Source organism: Hordeum vulgare, chromosome 2H (assembly GCF_904849725.1).
Source record: "Hordeum vulgare subsp. vulgare chromosome 2H, MorexV3_pseudomolecules_assembly, whole genome shotgun sequence".
NCBI lineage: Eukaryota > Viridiplantae > Streptophyta > Magnoliopsida > Poales > Poaceae > Hordeum > Hordeum vulgare.
Genome location: NC_058519.1, coordinates 5,802,686 through 5,811,851, shown reverse-complemented (window position 1 = coordinate 5,811,851; position 9,166 = coordinate 5,802,686). Strand labels below are relative to the sequence as shown.

General features: G+C 42.4%; 1 pseudogene; it reads left to right on the top strand.

Annotated features, from left to right (window-relative positions):
- Positions 1 to 836: 836 nt before the first annotated feature.
- On the top strand, positions 837 to 7,811 carry LOC123424834 (annotated as a pseudogene).
- Positions 7,812 to 9,166: the final 1,355 nt, after the last annotated feature.

The window sequence follows — 9,166 nt, the reverse complement described above, 5'->3', positions numbered from 1 at the left end:
GCTCGCACAAGGCACAACCAATCTCCGGCACTGAAATCAACATGATATATATATATATATATATATATATATATATATATATATATATATATATATATGATCAGATATTACATATGATACAGCTCCAAAGAAAGTCGGCCGCCAGTACAAAGTCGAAGCGAGACGACCAAAAGATCACTGACCCGAGTTGGCGATTAACAATCCTGGGACAGCCAGACTCAAGCTAGGCTAGAGCGAGGAAACAGCACAAAGCGTTAAAGCAAGGACCGCGACTGAAGTGCAAGCACAACAGGGATAAGTCTCCCATCAGCCTCAAGATAGCCCCGCAAACACAAGCCTAGTCACAACATCATCGAGGAAAGAGGTCTCGAGTCCAACATTGCACATTGGCTGTCACCCCTAGGCCGTAGAAGGGTGGCCATGAGGAGACGACTAGACGAGCACCGACCAGAGGGCAGCAAGAAACGCACCCCAGCGGGGACGAAACGCACCATGACCGACAACCTAGCACATACCCATAATGCATCTACAACTAGCCGCATACTCAAAATGCATCTACAAGACTACAACTAGCTAGTTAATGAATGTTCCATTGTCTACATGCTTGAGAGATCAGGACGAGCTAAGGTCCAGGGTAACGTACCGGCCGGCGCGCAGGTTAGATGGTCGATCTCGATCGATGAATCAAGCTCTTTCAGTAAGGAGTACGAACACGAAGTAATGAAGCTAGCAGCTACCTTTTTTGGGGACAGGTGCATTAATCAGGTTGGAGATCCGAAATTTCTGGAGGGATATCCTGGGGCGATTCTGAGGCGACAGGAGGGGAGCGCCCTGAGATGGGCTCCCCGCCGGCCGGCAGGGAACTTGGCCTCGTCGGCGGACGTTTCTGGGCGCTGCCTGACGACGACGACGACCTACAGAACGCACCAGCGGCTTCTCCAACCCCTTCTGACATCGTATGCGAATCCATTCTGGTGGGATACTCGGAGGAACAGGTCGCAGAATCCATAGATGGGTTCGTTCCAGTTTCAGATCCTGCCTGGGAAGGGCTGTCGGCTAATGACGAAGACAGGATCGAGGTGCTCCGACGCGTCGTGCACCGGCGAACGTCGACGAACGCTATAAGACCATGGAAGGGACCTCTACCGAAGGTACGTCTTCCGGCTCTGACGTTAGCAGATTTTTTTCTTTCTTGTAAACGAGCACCACTCAGAAAACCTCGTCGAACGGCGGCGACATCTCGACCGGCGGCACATGTTTCAGATAAAACGGATCTTGGGATTCGTCAGACAAAAGAGTCTCGTCTGAATTCTATTTTAGGCCAACATGGGCTGGACTCTAAATCTACTGATTCACGAACGACTGGGTATATGGCCCAGTACGTTGCGCGAACACATCAGATACTTGATTTTCCTGACACAACTCATACCGAGATTGAGGAGGTTACCGACGTGGACAAGGAAGGTCTATTGTCGGCTGACTCTCCAACAGGTTATAAAGATCCTGGGGTAAGATCGGGATTAACTGGAGGGAGCAAGGCGATTCCAGGTTTTCCATTACGATCTGGCACAGCTAGGAGTATTCCTGCGTTGGTTTCTATGGCGGCGAGGCAAGCTGCACCCTCTGCACCCGCGGCAGGGTCGTCCGCTGGGCCATCGCCTGCGGTGACTGCACCAGCGGCGGCAGGGCCTGTTGCTACGGTAGTTGCTACAACGGTGGCAGGCACGCGGGATCCTAAGCTGCCTGATGGTCAGGGCCGTGGGTCTGCTGGTGCTGGAAGAGGAGCCCCTGGAGCTTATAATCGGGGTGGCGGAGGTGGTTTTCATGGACACAGAGGCTATGCAAACCATTGGAACGATTTTGCTGGTGGATCAGGGGGTGGTCGGTCCAATTGGATGGCCGGAGGAGGTCCTGGGGGAGGAGCCAATCAATGGCGTCGTCCCTTCCAGCCACCCCAAGGTAACTTTGTCGAAGGAACCCGTGGATCGAACTTCCGGCAAAGAGGCGGGGGCGGAGTACGCAACTACGGTCGGAATAATTCTGGCCCGATATGGAAGGAAGTAACACAAGAGGACGTGGGGGAAGATGACACCCCGCCAACACAGCAAATAACGACGGAGGACAGGGAAGTAGCGCGAGCCAACAAGGCGGCTTGCAAAAAAGAAAAATTGACATGTTATAGGTGTGGGATATCCGGACACTTTGTAGTGGACTGTACCACGGAGTTGTGTGATATCTGTCAAAGGCCTGGACATATTGATGAGGCATGCCCATTACTTTTAGCTCCAAAGCCTGTCATGAACATATATGGGGTTTGCCATAGCAAACTGATGTTTTTTGAGACACCAGGTTCCACTTCAGTTCTAACTCCACCTCGCCTAGAGAGCTCAAGAACGGGTCTCGTCAGAGTTACGATCGGGGAGTTGACTGCTGAGCAAGTCTCGCAACAGATGAGAAGGCTGGTTTCGGAGACATACAATTGGGAACCAATAAGTGTGGAGCAAAATACTTACCAAGTTGAGTTTCCTAGACGAGAGGATCTTCAACGGTTACTCACTTTCGGGGTAAGTAAGGTTAGTGGCAGCAAGTGTTTACTTGAATTTGAGGAATGCATTAAACCAGCACCGCAGGGTACTAGGTTGCAGAAGGTTTGGATCCGATTTACAGGTATTCCAGAAATTTTGCTTAATGATTTTCTTATCACATGGAGCCTTGGTTCATTGATTGGGAAGACTGAGAAAGTAGATATGCCCTTTACACGCAAGAGGGGGATAGCCAGATTGCTTGTGATGGTACTTGATGTTGACCAGATTCCTGATTATGCTCCGTGGTCTTATGATGGTGTGCATTATGATCTTGAGGTGGAGGTCGAGAAGATGCCACAAAATGAGCCAAATGATGAGGATACCCTCATGGCAGATGGGGAGGATAGGGATAAAGATCATGAGGATGCGAATGATCAAAATTCCGAGAAGTCAAGAGATAACAATAATCCTCATACCTCTTCTAAGAAAGAGAAACTACCTATTGGGGGTGCATCTTCGGCATCAAAAGTTCCCATGGAGACATTACGTTTGGGTTCTTTTGATGTACCTACTACACCATATAAGCTTGGCAGGGAGTTTGCGAAAAAGGTGGCGAATGAGCAAGCCCCTTCTGTTTCAATTCATAGATCGGTTTCCACATCTAAGCTCGAAGAAGTCACGCATATGATCACTAAGGAGAATAGAAAAATATCTTCTGCAGCACCGCTGGCTAGGAGGACTGAGCCACTGCATATGCCTGAGCATGATATCACGCAGCAAGCTCCAGGTCAAATGGCTCCGTCATCAAATACTGACAGGGAGGCGCATTCGTTTATGAGGGTCAGCAAGCAGGAGGCGAGTAGGCCATCTAATCCTGTTTCTGCCCATATCCCTTCGAACAGTAAGCAGCAAATGACTATTTCGAACTATGATAACATTGTTGAAGAGACAAATTCTGACCAGCACTTTGATTATATCCTAACAGGGAATACCCACAATGAGATTACTAATGATGATGTGATTTCATTTGGGGGGATCCCGGACCCTTCATCATGTGATAGACGTTTCAGTCAACGTATTCAGGAGAAGCCTGATGCTGATGATATGTCGATAGGTCGTGCCATGCGAGCTGCAAAAATTCGAGATGCTGAAAAAACTTCAGGTTTGTCTATTGATCAGACTGCATCTATTTTAAAATTTTCTGATTCTGAAATCTTGAATAATGCTAGTGAATTAGGAATCTCTATGGGTACATCTAGTAATAATATAGCTAAGTCCATCAATGATATTCTTGATCTAGAAGTTGACAGAACCATAGAGTTTATCAATAATCTAGCAGCGGTTAAACCTATGAATGATTCGGATATGAGTGAATTAGGTGGTGCTGGTCTTCAAACATTATGTAATAACATTTTTCAGATAGACGGGGAAGTAGATGGGGTGGATGATATGGGTTTGGAGGGGTATATGGCCCCTTCAGATGCCGACAAGCATTCACAATCTTTACATACACATAATGATCTTAAAAGTAATCACGAAATAACTAGGAGGCCTTGGAAAAGGAAGGTATATCCGGAATCAGCGGTTAGGAGAAGTGCGAGAGTTAAGCAAAAGAAAAAACTCCATGATGAATTATGAAAGGGATTTTTTGGAACAGCAGAGGTTTGGCGGACTTGGCTAAAAAAAGGTTCCTTAGAGAAGCATCGATACAATATAATCTGGATTTCATGGCATTGCAAGAGACTGGGAGAGATAATTTCACAATCCAATTCTTAAATAATTTATCAGGAGGGGCTGATTTTGATTGGCATTGTTTACCACCAAGGGGTAGATCCGGTGGGATCTTACTTGGGGTTAAATGCGAAACGCTAGAAGTGATGAGTGTGGTCTATGGTGAGTTCGCTGTCAAATTTTGTGTATGGTCGAAAGTTTATGGTTTTAAGTGGGCTCTAGTGGCAGTATATGGGGCGGCACAATTAGAGTTCAAACCCGATTTTCTAGCAGATCTAGTGAGAATCTGTGGAGATGAAACATTACCAATTATGGTGGGGGGAGATTTTAATATCATTCGTAGACAGAATGAAAAGAATAATGATAACTTTGACACAAGATGGTCAACGATGTTTAATATGGTTATTGAGAGTTTGAATCTAAGGGAGATTCATCTTTCTGGCAGACAGTACACTTGGGCAAACTCTTTGCCGATACCAACGTATGAAAAGTTGGACCGGGTCCTAACTAGTGTTGACTGGGAGCAAAAATACCCATTAGTTACGGTACAAGCATTACAGAGGGCAATATCAGACCACGCGCCTCTTCTAGTTGACTCAGGGGAGTCCAAGTATAGAGGCAACAAGAATGTATTTTCTTTCGAACTAAGCTGGTTTGAAAGAGAAGGGTTCATGGATTTAATTACAAAGGAATGGGGTACACACTTAGGTGGATCCACCAGTGTTGAAATTTGGCAAAACATAATTAGAAATTTGCGCCGGGTTCTTAGAGGATGGGCGAAAAACCAAAGTGGTATTTATAAGAAAGAAAAAGAAAGATTAATAAATCTGATTGATGAACTTGACGTTAAGGCTGAGTCAACGCAGCTAAATTCTATTGATAGGAATATCAAAACAGATGCTGAGATTAGATTGCAAAAATTATTGAGAGAAGAGGAGATGAAATGGGCACTAAGAGCTAAGGTGATGAACGTGGTGCATGGGGATGATAATACTAAGTTCTTCCACATGATTGCAAATGGCAAACATCGAAAGAAGATTATTACTCAGCTAGAGCAAGATGAGGGTACTATTATAGGACATGAAAATTTAAAGGTTTATATCTCAGAATACTATAGGAGTCTTTTTGGTGAACCAGAGAAGAATATGATCTATCTGGATGAAACCAATGTTCAGGATATTACTCAATTAAATGATCAGGAGAATGAGGTTCTATCCGCTAGATTCACAGAGCAAGAGGTGTATGACGCAATAGTACAAATGAAACACAATAAAGCACCGGGACCAGATGGGTTTCCTGCAGAATTTTACAAGAAGTGTTGGCATGTCATTAAGGGAGATCTAATGGCTATGTTTCATGACTTATTTAATGGTCGGTTACACCTGTTCCACCTAAATTTTGGAACAATAACGTTGTTGCCAAAAAAGTGGACGCCATGCGTATCCAACAATTTAGACCTATCTGTTTACTAAATGTTAGTTTTAAGATTTTTACTAAGACATCCACCAACAGATTAACAAAGATAGCTGATTCAGTGGTTCAACCAACACAGTCAGCGTTCACGCCTGGGCGACACATTTTGGAGGGTGTTGTTGTTCTGCATGAAACGCTCCATGAAATTCACACAAAGAAACTAGACGGAGTTATCTTTAAAGTGGATTTTGAAAAGGCTTAAAAGTTAAGTGGTCTTTTCTTCAACAAGCCTTACGTATGAAAGGATTTAATGAAAAGTGAAGACAGCAGGTTGACACTTTTATCCAGAAAGGGAGTGTCGGAGTCAAAGTTAATAATGACATGGCTACTTTTTTTCAAACACATAAGGGGTTAAGACAGGGGGACTCAATGTCCCCAATACTCTTTAATATAGTAGCAGACATGTTGACAATACTTATTGAAAGAGCCAAAGAGAAAGGACAAATAGGTGGTCTCATTCCACATTTGATAGATGGAGGTGTGTCAATTCTACAATATGCGGACGATACAATCATTTTCATGGAACATGATATGGAGAAAGCGAGGAATATGAAATTAATTTTATGTCTTTTTGGACAACTTTTAGGGTTAAAAATAAATTTTAACAAAAGCGAACTCTTATGCTTTGGGAAGGCAAGAGAAGAGAAAAACGCTTATCGACAGCTATTTGGTTGTGAGATGGGCTCTCTACCTTTTAGCTATCTTGGGATCCCTATTCATCACAGACGGTTAACAATTAAAGAATGGAAATGTATTTAAGAAAGATTTGAAAAGAAACTAAGTTGCTGGAAGGGCAAGCTTATGTCATACGGAGGTAGATTGGTTTTAATAAACTTTGTTTTAACAAGTCTACCAATGTTTCTCCTGTCTTTTTTCGAGATACCGGTAGGGGTACGGAAAAGACTGGATTATTATAGATCTCGTTTCTTTTGGCAAAATGATGAGAATAAGAAAAAAATACAGATTAGCACGTTGGGATATGATTTGTAGACCCAAAGATCAGGGGGGTTTGGGGATTGAAAAATTATAAGTAAAGAACAAATGTCTACTGAGCAAATGGTTATATAGAATTTCCACAGAGACAGAGGGTATGTGGATTCAAATTTTGAGAAATAAGTATCTCACATTAAGAACTCTAGCTCAAGCTACAATTAGACCCAATGACTCACCTTTCTGGAAAGGGCTAATGAGGATAAAGAGTACTTTCTTTCAAAGGGTGAAATTTGTTGTAGGGGATGGTACATTAACAAGATTTTGGGAAGATACTTGGCTTGGGGATACACCACTTGCTTTACAATATCCCATGCTATACAACATTGTGCAACGTAAGCAGGACTACGTGTCCACAGTCTTACAATCGACACCTATAAATATGCACTTCAGACGAGCACTAGTAGGCGCACGTTGGGAGGCATGGATACATCTAGTAAGAATGTTGATACAGGTACAACTATCTGATCATTCAGACAGCGTTAGATGGACTTTAACTGTCAATGGGGTTTTTTCAGTTAAATCCATGTACACACATCTGGTTAATTCAGGACCATTAGCTAGATCGTTGCATATTTGGGATATCAAAGTGCCCTTAAAGATTAAAATTTTTATGTGGTTTTTATACAAAGGTGTGGTATTAACCAAAGATAATTTAATTAAGCGTAGTTGGAGAGGTAGATCCAATTGTTGTTATTGTGATCAATATGAAACTATCAGCCACTTGTTTTTGGACTGCCCCCTCGCAAAACTACTTTGACGCACTATCCATATAACTTTTAATGTCATCCCACCTACGTCCATCAATGATATGTTTACAACGTGGCTCAGTGGAGTGGACGTTAAACTATCCAGACTTATTAGAATAGGGATTTGTGCTCTCTTATGGGCTATATGGAATACAAGAAACGACATAATATTTAATGGTAAGAAATTCAACAATTTTTTGCAGGTCATTTGCCGAGCAACGTCCTGGATCCGTACGTGGTCATCACTCAGTCTTGCGGACAGCAGGGAGCTTATGGCTACTGGGTGCAACCGGTGGGAGATGGTCGCACGGGTTATCTTCAACCGGTTTGGATGGCGTGCTAGTAATAGACTGGGTGTATAGGCATCGTGGTTTGCTATTAGTTACGCCGGATGTGCGTTCTTGCTTAAGAGTCTGTTTAGTTTCAGATTCATTTTATTTTTTCAGCCTTCAGGATTGCTTTGAACTATTTTGTCACTTTCGATGTTTAATAATATGGCTGCATGCATCGATTGATGCAGAGGCCGGGGGATTGTTTCCTCCTTTTCAAAAAAAAAAAAAAAAGCAGCTACCTTTAACAAGGGAGCTGTCACATGAAAATGGTCTGTTTAGTTCTATAATGCTCAACTGGCTGCGTAGTAGCATCCACTTGCTAGCTAATGCATATGTAACTGTGCAAGCATGTGCAGACTTCATAGAGATGTGTGCTTACTCCCTAGGAATCTTTGATCCGATCTAGTTTGCTATAGGGCTACCAGAATATTCATCCTTGTTTTCATAATAATAAAAACTGTAACTTAAGCCCCACAACAAATTTGACATATTATGAAAAACAAAAGCACGCATCATTTTCACGGCAAAAAAAATTGTGCAATTGCACATGGTATTTTTTTACCACAACTGCACAATTTTTAATAATCTATAGTAAAAAGAAAGATGCAGAATTATTTAGAGGTAAACTTTATAAAAGCACTCAACAGAATTAAATGACTCTTTAAAACTTCTGGGTTGTCTCCCTAACAACGCTTTCTTTAAAGCCATTAAGCTACGCATAAAGTGTTCAAGTAATGGATCCATCCGGATCCCAAGGTATATCAAAGCCAATTTTAATTAGCAATGATTTGGCATTTAGTAGTGAACACAAAGCAACATATATCAAGCAATGACCAAGTCTAACTCTCTTCCTATGCATCGGCATGTCATACAAGAACTATTCATGCACATCAAGTAAAGGCCAATACATAGCATAAGCAGTTTCTTGCAATTTTATCGTGTTGGAAACATAGAGAGGCGGAGATGTAGTTCCTCTCTCATAATAATTGCAAGTGAGAGCAGAAAGCACATGTATATTATATTCATCAAAATCATCATGTGTAGTGGTAAAAGGCAACCCATCAATATAATCCTTCACAAGTGCAAACTTCTCCGATATAGTGTAGTTTGGAGAATTCAAAAAAATAATAGGACTATCATGTGTGGGTGCAATAGCAACAATTTCATTCTTAATATAAGGAACAATAGCAAGTTCCTCTCCAATAGCATAATTCATATTGGCATCTTGGCCACAAGCATAGCAAGCATCATCAAAAAGAGATATTTCAAACGAATCAGCGGGATCATAGCAATTATCATAGCATTCATCCTTCGGTAAGAACGAAGGGACGTTAAACAATGTATTAGTTGAAGAGTTACTCTCATT